The sequence below is a fragment of the Armigeres subalbatus genome, unplaced genomic scaffold (genome assembly GCF_024139115.2).
Source record: "Armigeres subalbatus isolate Guangzhou_Male unplaced genomic scaffold, GZ_Asu_2 Contig1975, whole genome shotgun sequence".
NCBI classification, from domain to species: Eukaryota; Metazoa; Arthropoda; class Insecta; order Diptera; family Culicidae; genus Armigeres; species Armigeres subalbatus.
In genome coordinates, this window is record NW_026942809.1 from 1 (window position 1) to 17,314 (window position 17,314).

General features: G+C 37.8%; 1 protein-coding gene across 1 annotated transcript in view; it reads left to right on the top strand.

Annotated features, from left to right (window-relative positions):
* Positions 1-1,985: 1,985 nt before the first annotated feature.
* Positions 1,986-17,314, top strand: part of LOC134203575 (protein jim lovell-like) — a gene marked incomplete at its 3' end in the record, with an annotated part of 49,970 nt that continues 34,641 nt past the window's right edge. The window contains exon 1 of the mRNA XM_062678441.1: positions 1,986-3,303. The remainder of the gene's footprint in view (positions 3,304-17,314) is intronic.

A 17,314-nucleotide genomic window follows, 5' to 3' on the forward strand; every position in this document is an offset into this window, starting at 1 on the left:
TTCAGAATTGTTACTCAAATGGCAATAAAGATACAGACATGTTTGTGTGCCCTTTTTTACACGCTTTATTCAAAGCATTCCAAATTCTTATGAGATAGAGAAATAATTATTTCAGAGTTTGCAAGACATTACATTATTCCTTTATTATGATAGGAATTCCAGGTTGTAGAAAAGCAATTTGCTGATTGTAATCCATTTTTGTTCGATATAGACAAAGATTTATGGTCGCATCACTTCCATTTCTCCATTTTGTTCCATAACCGATAACGCCGCTTACTATTTGAACCCCCTCTACGAAGCAAAAAAAAATGAGCAATGCAACTGTCCACGCCAGCAAATAGAGAGAAGCCAACTAGTAGACACATACAACGGAAATATCACGAACCTTCAAAGCAGCGAACAGTCGCAAAAAGGCAATAAACCAAACGATCCACTCCCACCGCCGCATCCGACGTCGACGGCGACGAAGACGACAGCAACGACCCTCGACGCGCGTCACCACGTATCCGAGCGCCGATATTGGCTCAAATTCAGTTATGTTTCTCCCATGTGTGTGGGAACAAACACGCCTCGCATATGTGATGTGACCGAGGCCCCTCACCACATATGTGAACCGTCGAGGGGACTCGGAGAGCGAAAAAAGAAGGCCGACACTTGGACGACGACAATGATTTCGCATATCACATCACATACGATCCACCCTTTACCACCGCGCACCACCCTCTTCGAAACCCCGTTGAACTGCGTCGAATAGTTCACCAATTTTTGCCAATCTAACAGCACCTCGATTTGGTTCACCCTCGCATCGAACGACTCGAATCGGATCCATTTACCCTTTATTTCGTCGTCCCATTTCAAGCGCTCGATTCCCGCACCCTCCACCCTCAAAGAGCCGATGTATGTACTCAGAGCTGTGTTGCTTAGGAATTAGAAGTTTAGGATTCGCCCTTGTATGTACCGCTGCCGTATCGCTGGCTGCGATTTAATTATGCGCATGTCCTTTGCTCGGATATCCAGTAGTGAAAGGATACAGTCGAATCGTTTCGCCACGGGGTGCTGCCATATGAATGTGGAAGCACTCTGGTGCGAGAAAACTTGCTGAGCGACGGCCACAGCTGAGAGAGCTTACGCTGAGTGAGAATTATGTATTGAGGCGCTCAGGAGAGGACACGGGCGCTTGCTCACTGGAATGCGAGTTACCTTGCGAGCGAACGTCTCTGTGTGAACGAGTTAAGACAGCTGGAGCTTTTTCCACGGAGAGAGCTTGCCGAGTGCCAAGACTCGGCCACGGCCTTACAGCATGGGAAACGGGGTGATGTTTTTGTTTTTCTCCTTATGCTTGCTCTTTCGGTGGGTGTTATGTACGATGTTTTGGGTGACTGTGTGGGTGCACAGCAGCGAAGGGACCGTGCGGTGTGTGCGAAAGCTCATGTATCGCGAGAGCAGGCGGCGGTGCTTGGAAAGAGTGTGTGCGCGCGCGAGTGTGAGTGAGTGTGGGGTAAGGACTCACATGGATCTGGCCGACGTTGGTTGCGGTCCCCATGCGGGGGAGTGTGTGAGCATAAGAATAAATTGTAAGAATCAAAATTCAACAACTCTTATTATTTTTCGATGCGGTGGGAGAGCTTGGTCGCCGCGAGAGAGCGTGAACGAGCGGTGCAGGTGGGAGCTAGGTTGATTTGCTTCTCGCTTGCTCGGCCTGGGGTACTCCGGCGCGCTCACTCACTCGTACATTTCGATCAGAGCCTGTTTGGCACGGCAGGCGGCTTGTGTATGATTTCGAATGTGTTTTGCGATATATGTTTGAGAGACTCCGGCCGTCGCGCTACAACCTTTCAGTCGGTCTCAAGCAGTCACGGCGTAAAGCTCAAAATGTGCGGTTCGATTGTTAAAATTTGGTTTATTTAGAGTTTTTGGACATCCAATACATTGCACCACCAACCGAGAAAGAGTTGCAATTCGGACAGTTGTGGAAGGGAGTGATCCGTATGAACAGGTGTAGGAAAGTGGTTTGAATTCAGAGGCCAAATCTGTTGATCGGATCGGATCGGATGTGGTTTATTCGAAGAAAAACGCGATCAAAACAGATATTGCTGCGAAGATTGGCATCGTAGTTGAATGCGACACCGAAAAAGAAAAAGAAGAAAATTTTTAAAACCTTTGGGCCGACGAAAAGAATAATTTTATTTCATCGACAAGTGTTTCGGAATCTTGAAAATTGTGCAATTTTAGTTATGTTCTAAACTCAACCTAAAAAGGCAGTGATTGAAGCTTTCTCACGAAGCGAACAAACCAAGTGACAAAATCGCAGCATCATCACCCAGCAAGAAACAACAACCATTCCTTGGGAATTCCTGCCAAACAAAAGAACCCGGGAAAGGTCTGGATTTTACGGTTGGAAATTCCCTTCTGCCAACTCAAGGATCCCAGCTCGCTCTCATATGTGAACCGATGCATGATCTAATTTATTGCTTCACTCGAGAAGGGTCACACCGGAGTTCAAAGGACTCGAAAGGCAGCCTACCTGGAGTCATGCAAGCGAGTGTAACCGTCCTGAAATAACAAAGCCAGTCGCATTGTGCACCATCATTGCTCGCTCGTAAAAAGAACGACGACAGCGGCGCAGCGACCTCAGGAAGGTCAATAAAATATGTCACCGCTCTATCAGGTGACGATGATCCAGGGTAGCTCGGTTCGGGAAGACATTTCTTCGCCGTTTGGCAACAGGGAGGAAGCCACACGGACGACGACAACAACTATTATTTGCTGAGCAGCCAAATTGCCCATGCTTGTCGGGGTGCAATCGTTCCTTTTTCGGACCGCTCAAAATTTCTGGACTTTTGTGGAACAAATTATCGAAAGGTAGTAGGAAGAAAAACCTAGTTTCGAAAAGGATAAAAAGTGCTTATTGTGATTGAGTTTGAGGAAAAAAAAATATCAAAACAACTTTCAGGATTCTTGGTAGTGCGTAGAATAAAGAAGCGAGCTGACAAAAAAAAAATCATCGTGAATTTAAATTGGTGTCTGAAAGCAAGGTCAGCCAATTGTGGAAATTCCAATAAATTAAGGCCGAACAAAATTACAATTAACTCGATTTGTGTTTCGTGTTATCATCACTGAGTTGGAACAAATATTTCGGATATTTTGCTGTAGTGAACGATAGATACCCAGTGAATGTCGATGTGGTTTTCTGTGTTTAGTGTGTGAATGTTCGCCGTAAACAATAAGCGAAGGAAGGAGACCAAAAGTTACGTAAACGGATTTTAAAACATTTCTCCTCCAAGGAAGCGTTTCTAGTTGAAGGTATGTGAAAATTATTCTTGCCTAAAAAATTAAAGTTTGTGTACACAAAATCTTACAGCATTTAACCACATTTCTGGTGAAAAGTGTATTACTAGTAATTTTCTGCATAACGCTTTTTCCAAAACAGTGCATATTATATTGACTTGTTTATATGGAATGAAGACAGTCAAAATACAACATTAACATCAACAAAATACAGTATTATAAAAATGTGAAGGCAGAACGCTAACAATAAAATTGAATAAAGTTTACTGACTTTGTGTGCTAAATTTTGTGTCTTTCTTAGGGAAAACTTGATCTCTTTTTCACACTTTAAATATACCTCTCACTTAAATAAGTACCAAACTAACTCCGTTCTCGCACAGGCTATCTGGAAATCATGTGATGCGCAATATTGTGTGGATTGTGGTTGACAGTCATAACGATTTCTTGAAAGAATTTTCAAAATGTGAGTTTCAGAATCTTCTGTGGAAATGAATGTCTCTTTAAGAGCTTGTTTGGAAACGTTTGAAAGGGGCACACTGCTTTCTGACATATTTCCCTTTAAAGTATGTTGATCCTCCGATTTGCTGTGCGTCTTTAAAACTATGTTCGGAAGTGTCTTGAAATTCAGAAAGACTTGAATTCTTTGGATCAAAACACAAGAACTGCCTTGCCAAACCAACGCGACGCGAGTGAAATTAGTTTTGAATTCCGGGAGGCTGTTTTCAAAACAGGGACACTAATAGAGCGAAACTTTGAAGTTTCCGTCACAAAAAAAAAGATGTCCGAGTTTTTTGACCTTTTTCACATAAATCCTTGAAACATTGAAACAATATTCAAATGAAAACAGGCTTCAAATTGGTAGAACTGCATAATTCAGTCATATTTCATAGTATGAGAACACACACAGAGAAGAAATTATCATGCAACTGGTTCTGATCTCGCGGTGGAATTGAGAATTGGGAATATGAAGCCAACACAATGCTCCAACTGATATGTTAATAGGAATCAACTTTTGAATTTCATTATGCTTCTACGTTCAGATAAATTGCAAAGTATTTTTCTTCATCTGTTAAATGGTATCTCTTTTCAAACTAATAGCTGAAGCAAATGCTGACATTTTCAGCACTAAACTGATTCTAGTTTTTTTAAAGAATATAAAAAAATATGATCAACATTAGTCTATTATATCATTCTTGGATTCGTTAGGTTGTTTCGACATTTATTGGCTTTGTGTTGCTGCGCCTCACTTTTTTTTAATTACTCCTTGAAATTTTCATGAAAAGGCTGTAAAACTCTCAAAATTGTTACAAATTCAATGGAAGCTTGTTTTATTGATACGGAATTGGAGAGGCAACTTTCACGTCATGTCAATTAGAAGCTGCATTTCGTTTGCATACACTTTGTTGGATTATATTTATGGAAAATTTTCAATTTTTCATAACATAACATTGAAGCAAATTCATCCGATGGTGAAATAAACGAACAAAGCACAAATTTTGTCTGCTGAAACATGTATGCTCGATGCTGAAAAAAAATCATAAAAAATATGAAAAAGCTAATATGCCTATTGGCTTTTTCATTTTGATAGGATGAATATAAAATGCATAACATGATGGACCGGAATAGGAAACCTATTTTAAAAATAACGTTTTTTTTTTCATAAAAATGATTTTCGCATTGATTTAATATTACATTTTTTTTTTATATACAATTCATATATGTAAAGTAATGGAAAGAACAGACAAAAAAGTGGAAAGTGACGAGACGTATGAGACGAACGAAAAGTTAGAGACATTTTTTTTAATTTAAAGAGGCTGAATGAAAGCTTCTCAATTGACTCGGGTACGTTTTACTCTAACTATCAGTGAAGCCAAAACATATTACGTTTAAATTTGAACAGAAGGTTATTTGTCATCCGGAAAAAAAAATCGGTCGAATTTCAGTAAGTTTGATCTTAAAAATCTCTCCTGATGATAATTAGAGTAAAAGGTCCAATAGTGGAGGATCTAAGCACCTTCCAACCCTATATGGTCGGGATTCATCCAAATCGCACCAAGCGGCTTTTTGACTGACTTGTGGTATTTTGTTCGCAAAAATGAAAAGGACAACATTCTATATCAATATATACGTACATTTGCTGTAGGATATCCACATTTATAATCTGGGAGTTGACGACTGAAGTTTTGCTATTTGGATTGATTTTTTTCGGCGATAGCAGTCTTAATAAGTAGCAAATACTTGTCGGATGAAGGAGCCAAAAAGTATTTGCTACTTATTAAGACTGCTATCGCCGCAAAAAATTCAATCTCAACACATTTATAAGGTAGAGGGATATCCGATACGATTTGTAATCAATTAAATCTGCTAACCGAAAATTTGAGTTGAGAAATGGGTAATTTTCAGTTGGCGCTCAGTGCGATTTGACTGAACCCCGGCCCTTGCACCAAATCTATACTTCATTTTGCTTACTTAGTGAGTTCGAAAGCTCTTCAGCTTTGTTTTGCATGAAAAGTGTTGAAGATGCTACAGAATTCAACCTTACTACCTAAAACCAATCCTCCAATTATGTCCTATTTCTAATTCAGAATAATAGAAAAGACTTAAACGAAAGAGCTTTCACAGTTCAAACAGCTAAATATCCATAAGGTCAATTGTAGTTGTTGAATTGGTCGGGGCTGGTTCCAATGATTTAGTCAGAATTTGATGTACAGATCATTACAGAAGCTGAATGTTGAAGAAAAATAGTTGTATGATGGACACGCATAACTGTATTTGTTCTTGAGCCTAAACAGTATTTTGTTCAATTTCCATTAGACAAGGAGCCAAGGCGCTGGTTACAGTAATTAATAATAAATATATCAGACCGCATCGTGCTTTCGTGCTGTGCGGTTCTTTCTCTCTTTGCGGAAGGAAGTTTTTAATACTACCAGAAGCTATTTTAATTTCAACGGTGCTTCTTAGCGCTATTTGTACCCACTGATCCCGTTACGATCTTTGCAAGGACCCGTGCCTTCGTTTCACGTTGGACCCGTTTGCGGAAGTAAAATTCCGACAAGCGGTGGTAATCCTGCAGGGACACCGTTCTGGGCAAAACCTCTTAGAAGGTCACGTCTCCACGCTCAGCCATGAGCATTAATAAAAACAAGAGGAAGGGGAGTCTCTGAATTCTCCACTTCCTTCAAAGAAACAAGGTTTCAAGACCGTCCTGCCAAAGCGCGGAAAAATAGAAGGAAGCTGGAGAATTCAGATATTCCTTCTAACTCTAATATCGGAAATAATTCTTCTCCAATCGAACTGAGCAATCAGTTCGATTTGATTAATGATGAAATTGAGCAAATCGAATATACCTCTAGCCCAGGTGATTCGATTCATGCGAAAAAGCAAAGGATTCCGCCAATTGTGGTATCTGTTGCCGAGTTTTCTGGCTTCCGGAATGAGATTTTGAGTAACCTTCAGGGGATCAAGGTTTCATTTCAGATTGCTAGGAAGGGTGACTGCCGCGTTTTGCCTGGATCCTTTGACGATCGCAAACGTCTTCTTCAGTATTTAACTGAGAAGCGCCATAAATTCTTCACATACGACGACAAAACTGAGCGATTGTTCAAAGTCGTCTTGAAAGGTCTCCCAGTGATGATAAATCACTGGATGAGATTAAAATTGAAATTTCTCAATTACTTGGATTTTCACCAGTCCAAGTAATTAAGATGAAAAGAAATCCCACTCCGGTACTTCCCAGAGGGCATTTCTCAAGAATTTTATTTAGTTCATTTTAACAAAAGTGAACTAAATAATATGAAAAGTTTGGAAAAGGCCTGTATTATGTCTCATGTCCGTGTTACATGGGAACATTTCCGCAGGCCTGGGGAAATTTCCAAAACCCCACCCAGTGCCGTAAGTGCCAAAAGTGGGGTCATGGAACCAAACATTGTCACATGGATGCTAAATGCATGATTTGTAGTGGAACCTCTCACGCCAAGGACGCATGTCCTGTGAGAGAAGATTCCATTAAATTTAAATGTGCTAATTGTGGGGGCAATCATAAATCCAATTTCTGGGAATGCCCTTCACGCAAAAAAGTTTTGAATTCCCGTGCAAAATTGATGACGGGAAATTCCAATCGGATCACAGATTCGACGGGTAGAAATTTTTCAAACGCTCAAATTCCGAAACCGGTTACCGGTCGAGCAATCCATACCCACCACAATTCACAAACAAATTTTGCCGCTCGTCAACGGGTAGCAAGCACTTCAGTAAATTCCAATTTTTCGAATGTACCTACGTATGCAAACATCGCTGCTGGTAGACAAAATTTCTCTTCTCAAAATGAGGTTTATACCCATGTCCCAACGGAAAATAACGATCATGTTGCCGATTCAGGTAGCATGACTGCTTCCGATTTTGATTTTTTAACTGAACAATTGCATCACATGATTGATGCAATGTTCAAAGCAAATATCATTCCTGAAGCTGTTCAGGTTGGTATAAAGTACACAAAAATAATTGTTATCGGACTCCGTTTCAATGGATCCAAATAATTGTGTGAAAGTTCTAAATTGGAATGCCCGCTCTCTAAAGGGTAAGGAAGATGAATTATTCAACTTCCTAAAAGTTCATAATGTGCATATTGCCATTATTACAGAAACTTATTTAAAACCAGGACTCTCCATTAAAAGAGATCCAAATTATTTTATCTACAGAAATGATCGTCTTGACAGCGCCTGTGGTGGGGTCGCCATTGTCATTAATAGACGTATCAAACATAAATTATTTTCTTCGTTTGAAACCTTTTGAAACCTTGGGAGTTTCTGTTGAAACAAATTTTGGACAATTTTCCTTCATTGCAGCCTACTTGCCTTTTCAATGCAATGGGCAGCAAAAGAATTTGTTGAAAGCTGATCTTCAAATTCTGACTCGCAACAAATCAAAATTCTTCGTAATTGGTGACTTCAATGCCAAACACCGTTCATGGAATAATGCTCAAAGCAATTCCAATGGTAAAATTTTATTTGAAGATTGTTCTGCGGGATATTATACTATTCAATATCCCAATGGACCAACTTGTTTTTCTTCCAGTCGAAATCCTTCTACAATTGATTTAGTTTTAACAGATTCAAGTCAGCTGTGTGGCCGATTGGTAACTCATGCTGACTTTGACTCTGATCACCTTCCTGTGACATTTGAAATCTCACAAGAAGCCATTTATAATCCAATCAGCTCTACTTTTAATTATCATAGAGCTGATTGGGATTTATATAAAACGTATATCGATAGGAATTTTGATGTTGATATTCCTCTCGATACCAAAAGTGATATTGATAATGCTCTCGTATCTTTGACAAATTTAATTGTCGAAGCCAGAGGCATTGCAGTTCCGAAATGTGAAGTTAAATTCAACTCCATTATTATTGACGACGATCTTCAGCTACTGATCCGTCTTAAAAATGTGAGAAGAAGGCAATACCAAAGAACTCGCGATCCCGCGTTGAAAGTTATTTGGCGAGATTTGCAAAATGAAATTAAAAAACGTTTCGCTATTCTGAGAAATACCAACTTTGAGAATAATGTCTCGAAGTTGGATCCCAGTTCGAAACCCTTTTGAAATTAACAAAAATTCTTAAAAACCTCAAAAGCCAATTCCAGCGCTTAAAGAGGGAAATAAAATTTTATTAACAAATGGCGAAAAGGCTCAAAAACTTGCTCAGCAGTTCGAGAGTGCCCATAATTTTAGTCTAGGTCTCACTAGTCCAATTGAGGATCAGGTTACACGGAGCTTCGAAGACATTCTCAACCAAGAGAATGTTTTTGACCCTTCGTTGGGAACCAATTTGGATGAAGTGAGATCTATTACTAGAAAATTTAAAAATATGAAAGCCCCGGGTGATGATGGTATTTTCTACATACTTATCAAAAAACTTCCTGAGAGCTCTTTATCCTTTTTAGTTAATTTATTTAACAAATGTTTTCAATTGGCATACTTCCCAGATAAATGGAAAAATGCCAAAGTTGTTCCTATTTTGAAGCCGGACAAAAATCCAGCTGAGGCTTCTAGTTATCGCCCAATCAGTTTGCTTTCTTCAATAAGCAAACTGTTTGAAAAGATTATTTTAAATAGAATGATGGTTCATATTAATGACAATTCTATTTTCGCTGATGAGCAATTTGGTTTTCGCCATGGGCATTCAACCACTCATCAGTTATTAAGAGTAACGAACTTAATTCGGCTCAACAAATCTGAAGGATATTCGACTGGAGTTGCTCTTCTTGATATAGAGAAAGCATTTGACAGTGTTTGGCATGAAGGTTTGATTGTAAAATTGATGAATTTTAATTTTCCTCTGTACATCATTAAACTGATCCAAAATTATTTATCAGATCGCTCACTGCAGGTAAACTATCAGAATACTAAATCTGATAGATTACCTGTAAGGGCTAGTGTCCCCAAGGCAGCATACTGGGGCCCATATTGTATAACATTTTTACTTCTGACTTACCTGATTTACCACCAGGGTGTCAAAAATCTTTGTTTGCAGATGACACGGGCCTTTCAGCCAAAGGGCGAAGCCTTCGTGTCATTTGTAGTAGATTGCAAAAAAGTTTGGATATTTTCTCCACTTACTTGCAAAAATGGAAAATTTCCCCGAATGCTTCCAAAACTCAGCTTATAATTTTCCCACATAAGCCGAGAGCTTCTTATTTGAAACCTTCTAGCAGACATATTGTCACTATGAATGGGGTTCCAATTAATTGGTCTAGCGAAGCTAAATACTTAGGACTTCTGCTAGATCAAAAATTAACTTTTAAAAATCACATTGAAGGCCTTCAAGCCAAATGTAACAAATATATTAAGTGCCTATATCCACTTATAAACAGAAAATCAAAACTTTGTCTTAAGAACAAACTTTTGATTTACAAACAAATTTTAGACCTGCCATGTTGTATGCTGTGCCAATATGGGCTAGTTGCTGCAATACCAGAAAGAAGGCACTCCAGAGGATTCAAAATAAAATTTTGAAAATGATTCTGAAGTTGCCTCCGTGGTATAGTACCAATGAACTTCATAGAATTTCTAATATTGAGACATTGCAACAAATGTCCAACAAAATAATTTCCAATTTTAGACAAAAATCGTTGCAATCTTCTATTGCAACGATTAACTCCTTGTACCCTTAGTATAAAATAGGTTAAGTTTAGTTTAAGTTGAAAACATTGTAATTCCTACATGGTTCAATTCAACCAGAGGAAAAATTCTAACTGCCAGAGGCAATTGAAATGTATTAATAATAACTAAAAAGTAACATAGCAAATAAGGATGATAGTGTTAAGAAAACACGGAACACCTAGTCTAAGAGATGAATGCATGTATTAGATAATTAGCAAATAAAATTAGTAAAAAAAAAAAAAAAAAAAAAAAATAATAAATATATGAAATACATATTGAGTGAAGCAAGCAACTTGTTGCCATAAATATTAGACTTCCAGCAATGTACTGCTAGTCGAAGTTGTATAAAAAATATCGCGTTAAAAGTCGATCATATAACACATTTTGAAAATCAGCTGCTAGGACGAGTTTATTGGAGGAAAAACCAAACTATAACTAATCTATAGAAACCATTTCTTAACCTAAAACCAAAACCGAGTTACCAATCGGTTATCTTGATAACCTCGTGCTTATTTTCATTGTTCTGATATACCCGAATTGTGAAAACTATTAGAGACTTGAGGGTAAAACAAATGATGATAATTTCTTTTTTTTTTGTGAGCAGTCAACTGAAGTTTCAGTATAGCATAAACTGTGATAAATTATGATGTACCAAAAAAGTACCAAAAAAATTTTGAGTTTTAAATTCGCTGCAGGAGTTGTATGTTATAATCTAGTACTATATAAAAAGGCGTTTGATAAAATAGCATAAACAACTCGTTTCGTTAATCTTCGGTGGGGATCCATGCTCCCAAAGCATTGCATTGCGCAAGACGGGCTGTGCTCCGTGATTTCTTATTTCAGCCGGATTGGAATTGAATGCCATTTTCGGAGCGTTTCTATCCGCCACTCTTGTCACGTCTGCTGCCCATTGTGTCCTTCCACCTTGGAGTCAGGTGAGCTTGTATATATTTCTTCATAAAGATTTATGTATCGGTCAGTCTGGCATGATTAAAAATAAATCAATAAGAAGATCATTATGGAAGGCATGCATCATGGAATAATTATTCTTAAAATTCATCGTCACACAAATACTAACGACAACTGATGTCAACACCAACTTGGACATAGCACAAATAAGATGACAATAGAGGCCAAACGTCAAACCGAAACATAATCGAATCGCACGCCAACTTATGAATACTCCAATTGGTCAGTGTACGATGACAATTGATCGTGTGTTATGTCTGTTTGTCTATGCTAAAAGAATACCCAAGTAACATTTTGAGTTTTATCATACTCTATTAGCAGTTTTAGAGTGCAAATTTTCAAGACTAGCAATAAAACTAAAATCTACATGACAACCTTTGCATGACCGCTACAAGATTATGTTATGATCAAGTGGACCACTCTTGAGATCGTCTTCAAAGCAAGTTTAAGGTTATTCATAACAGCTTAATAAAACCGCTGTCATAAAAAGGAATTTCTTTTCCGTGGAGCTTTTCGTTATTGTTTTGTTGAAAAGGATAATCGTAGAAATGGTGAATGAAATAAAAAACTACATCACGGCGCACGGTTCGTTTAAGTGCGCCGTCGTAATACTGTGATTTAAGGCCAATTTATTAGTGTAAATAATAAAACGATATGCTGCCTTTTTTCTGGTGGCATTTCGATTTGCAAGGAAACATTTCCCGTGCGTCAAATCTACAATCAATCATCTTGAAATGCAGCGATTATTACTAATGACAATGGATTTTGCCAAAGAATTACGTCGATATAAAATTAATTTTTCTATCAGTATGGCTGCTACTATACTGTGGGCAATTTTGACGGTCAAAATAATATTTTGCATAACTTTCAACTACAATAAATATTTTGCTGAAAGTTGCTGCAATCGGTTCCTTCTTCATGATGGTTCTATATTCAACTGGAACTTGGCTTGCTTTTCAACTTTGTGGACAATTAGCATTTCCGAGCTTTGCAAATTTCATATTATTGAAAGCTTTTCTATATCAAATCGTGGTTGGTCATTGCACCATTCGTTGTGTATTCGCATTTATACCATTTTAATTTGCCGGAAGTAAAAGGTTATAGTTTGCTTGATTTTTATTATCTGTTTCATTTTTCAGAAGTGGAATTTGATCAATAAACAACAATATCTTAAATATGCGAATGCCCAGTTGGGAAAGTTTGTGTTTATTGTTTTCTTTGTTTAAAATATTTGGGTAACATGAAACAGGAACATCTGTTTTAAGCCATTCGATTGACCATAGTTCACGAAGTTCAACATAAAGATTGTGTTCTTGGACAATACCATTATAAACCTAATTAAAACTACTAAGTTTTATTTAGGTTATGCGTGAGACAAGTCTTTGACCTTATGACAGTTTGAAAAATTGGTTTTATTACAGTCCTCAGGATAATCATTAGGCCCCTAATAAGCTAATAAAGCATTTGACATTTGTTGTTTTATTGAACATTTTATTACTATTTTGAAGATCGCTACAAGTCATCCAATAAAGCTAATCTCGAGGTATTGAGCAAAACTTAAATAAATCTATGAAGCCTTGAAATTTTTACTAATTCGGGTAATTCGACCTTGCTGTCAAAAAAATATTGACTCAATTGTATCTTTCACTTCTTTAATAGTCAACTTTTACAAAGCTTCCACATTTTTATGCCTCTAATTGTTTTCAAAATTCCAAACAAAAGAATCTTAAGAATGCTGCAATCTAGTATTGGCATGACAATTGCCTGATTTTGGAATCAGACTTGTTAATGCTGCAGCACTTCATTCATTTCAAGTGACACATCTTTGAGAAACAATAAAAAGCCTGACACAATAAACTGAGATGTGATATTTAATTGGAGAGCTTAATTGGCGTTCAAGGCAGATATGCATGGTAAATTATGATTTTAACGGAAAAGCCTGAAAGATCATTTTATCTTCACAATTTTTTCGTAACGAAAACCTTCCCTTTCGGTTGCAAGAATTGAAAGTTCAGAACTTTATGCAATATCACTAATACTCTGTAAATAGACCTCACCACTAAATTTCTGTTTTTGATCCTAAGGCCTTTCACACCCATGCACCACAAGGGAACTACCATCTCAGCTTTTGGTCGGGGTTTTGCAAAACCGCACCAAACGGCTTTTTGTCGGACTTGTGTATTGAGTTTTTTTTTTTCATTACGATTCATATGTACATTTGTTGAAAGATATCCTCAGTAATGGAGTGGAGGGATATCTGATACAATTTGTGATCAACTGCATCTGTTATACGAAATCTTGGTCAAGAAAATGTGAAATATGAAGAAATATGAAGCCAACAGGAATGCAAAAAAAGTAGCAGAAAAATCTTCACAGAAAAAGGTTATCAATAAAAGAAAAGGGGTTATTAGTCATATGTAGAAGCCTTTTCTTCGTTCTGTTTGAAACTTCCAATCTCGTTGCGCTCAGGACATCTTCCGGTTTACATGACATATCCAATGATTCCCTGAAATGAAAGTAATAATGGTTTTATGCCATGGCTCTCTTTATCATGAAGGTTTGATCATCACAAGGGCCTTGTCACCCCTAGCAGTCGTAACTTTTTTTTTTATTCAAGATAAGTTTTTAGTATTTCGGAAGATTTAATTGATTTTTCTCGCTAAAATTTTTCATCCAGACTTTTGCGAATGGCGGCCTAGTGAGTTCTAAAGTGTGTTTCGTGATCATTTTCCAAGGCTCTTATAGATGTGGATAATTTCCCTGCAGTACGAATAGCACGTGCTATCTAAGCATTCAACGCCGGAATGCACCACGTGGCGACCAAATTATAAAAATATATCGAAGTAGCTTTTTTTCTGGAGGTATGTTTTTCTTAGGCCACTATCTGGCGCGTATTTATCGTTGCGACCAAAAATGAGCGGCAGAGTAGATTTTTTATCGGCGGTACAGTATTCAAGAGGTAGAAAATATTTACGTGTTTTAATCAATGTAGGCTTTGATTTGATACAATATAATAGCACTCATCAGGATTCTTGAAGAAAAAAACAAACGCACGTCAAATATTTTATTAAATATTTATTAATTTTTTTTTATAAAAAACAACAACGTTATCAACAGCACCCAAACATCGTGAATAAAATCTCTACCTCAACAGTACTCAAGAACCTATTATTTATTTCAGCTTCATCTGAAAACAGTGGTCGGAATACTTCACGATTAAGAAACGAGTATAATTTGGCCTACCAAAAAATTTGTTCGCGAGTGAAAATCACGGTGGTGAGTTTTGGTGGTTTCTTGGAAGATAATAAATTCAAGCCTTAGGTTTGACTTCTGCCGGTTCACTTGTGCAGCACCTTTTCACCTTTAGGGTTTGTTTTTGAAAATACTTGGAAGCTTGAAAAAAAAAGAATTCTTTGACAAAGTTGACCTTAAATAAGTCAAGAAATGGACTGATAGGAGAACTTCCGTTATATACATAATTGTCCCATGTATACAGGGAATCCCAGCAAACATGGGACAAATATGCGTATGACGGCAGAGAACTGCTCCTAGAATTTATCCCATGGCTCTGATATTCATCCCATCAAAAACAAAGGAAAAGAAAGCAATTTGATTTGTTTCTTATTTTTGTGATTTTTTCAGCAGTGAGCACGCATGTTGACAAAAGGAAGCAACACAATTGGTGCTGTATTTCTTTGTTTCGCGATGAGATGAATATATTATGTTCAGTGAAATTGAGATCGGAACAGTTCCCATACAATAAAACGAGAAAACATTTTTGACGGGGACGATCAATTCATCTTGACCGTCAATTTTGTTTATTCGCTTACAATCGCCGATTTTGGAACATTATCGATTCTCGATTCTGCTTGCCAGCTTACACATGGAGTACCTACTTTTTTTTGCATTATTTACAATTTTTCAAATGATTAAAGGTTTTGAAAACATGTTATTTTTTCTGTAGAACAGACCTCAAGTAAATAAAAGAATCAGGCAATAAATCTAAATGGAATTTTTTAACGAGAAAGGTGAACCATTTTTAAAATCGAAAACAAAAACTGAAAAAGTGCTGCACATGTGAGCCGGCCTGAAGGATTGGCCTGATGTTGGTTCAAAACATTTTTGATTTTTTGTTATAAATTTTAAAAATAATTAGAGACGGTAAAAAATATGGATTCTGCGGGAAAGTTAACTTTAAATAAATCAAAGAACCAATTGAGCGAATAAACATTTTCATAAGACTACGTTTAGACAAGGCAAGTGATGAGCCAGTCGCTTGAATCGAACGCGAACTTTACGTGTAAACATCACAATTCACTTTAACGAAAAGCAAGTTGAACATGTTCAACTTTTGGCAAGTCAATTGAATTCAACTGAGTTATTCAACTCACTTGCCCTGTCAAAATGTAGCATAAGAGACGAGCCACCTCGGGCTTGAATTACTGCAATTCAATATTTGCTTGATATTATCGCTATTTTGGTCCGACATTAGATCTAATTTTCGGCACGGCCCGGTCTAATTTTCGACCCAGTGTCATGCTGTAGTGAGGTATGACATTTCCCGTCATAATGTTATTTTGTTTTATCGCTTCGTTTGATTCTTTGGCTTAGTCAAAAAGGCAACTTTTTAAATGCCTTTTTGTTCCTCTTTGAATTTGTGTGCGGTTGGTTGTGTGAGGTTGGTTGTTGAACCAAAATCACTCAAAATTGAATCGCAAAATTTATTTTAATTTTTTTTTCTTTCAAAACTTGGTTGCTACTCTATGGTTGATCGGAAATTGTGAAAATTGCACTTCGATTCAAGTGAATAGTGGTCTATCATCTATTCTCGAAGAGCACGTTTCAGCAACTCTCAAATGTTGATCAATAACGGCGGCGGCCATTTTGATTCTCCAACAACCTATCGTCTCTGAAAGACGAACACAGCGGATGGTGCTATAGGGGCGCCTGTCCAACGCTTGGTCATCAACCGGTAGACTCTGTGCTACTATGAATTACGGCAGTAGTCAGTATGGTCAGTCAGCTCAGTGCTGAAACAAACTAATAGGATAAGGAAAACGGCGCTCGTCAAGCGCGTACAGACAGTTAGAAAAAAGGTAATGCTAGTGTGTGGTTATTTTAGCTACCAGAGGCCGATAATACCTCTGCATCTCTACAATTACCACGGGAAGGAAGCTATGTTAGTTGGGGTGGGTAATCAGATACATAGATCGGGATTAGCCATGGATTAGCTGAAGTGTGACAATCCACTCAAAAATTTCAAAATTGACATTTCAGTAGCCTCACGGTAGTAGTGTTTACATTTCTAAGTTCATGGTATTTGAACAGTTCGTAAGTGGTAACAGTGGTAAAAGTGTGATAATTGCCCTAAATCTGTCTTGTACGCCAGTTGCCTCGCATTGGTCGGTGGTTTTTCGTTTATTAGCTTAACTCAGCTCAATGGAGTTCCCAATACAAACTACCGAATTCTAAATCTCGTCCTCGCCAACGATATAGTTGAATCAACTTGCACTGTTTCCGAAGGCATCAATCTTCTCATCTCCCAGGATGCTGATTATCCCGCTCTGGACACCGACCTACCAGTCCAGATTATGCTTCTGACGTTAATCAACTGTATGTAGCTCAAGCTCAAGCTGTGTGATTACCGCAGAACTGATTATGATAGTATTTGTGATGCTATCTCATGTATTGACTGGTCGGTCCCCCAGCGTCTCAGTAGATGATGCTGCTAATTATTTCAGTCGCCAAATCCGTCGTATAATTGCATCTTGGAGAAGAATTCGCCATTTCCGAGATGGAAAAGTGTATTATGTTCGTGCAACATTTCCTGAGTACCTTCAATGCCAAAAGGGCCACCGCGGATCAAAAAGCTGTTACAAATCATTTCACAATGCATTA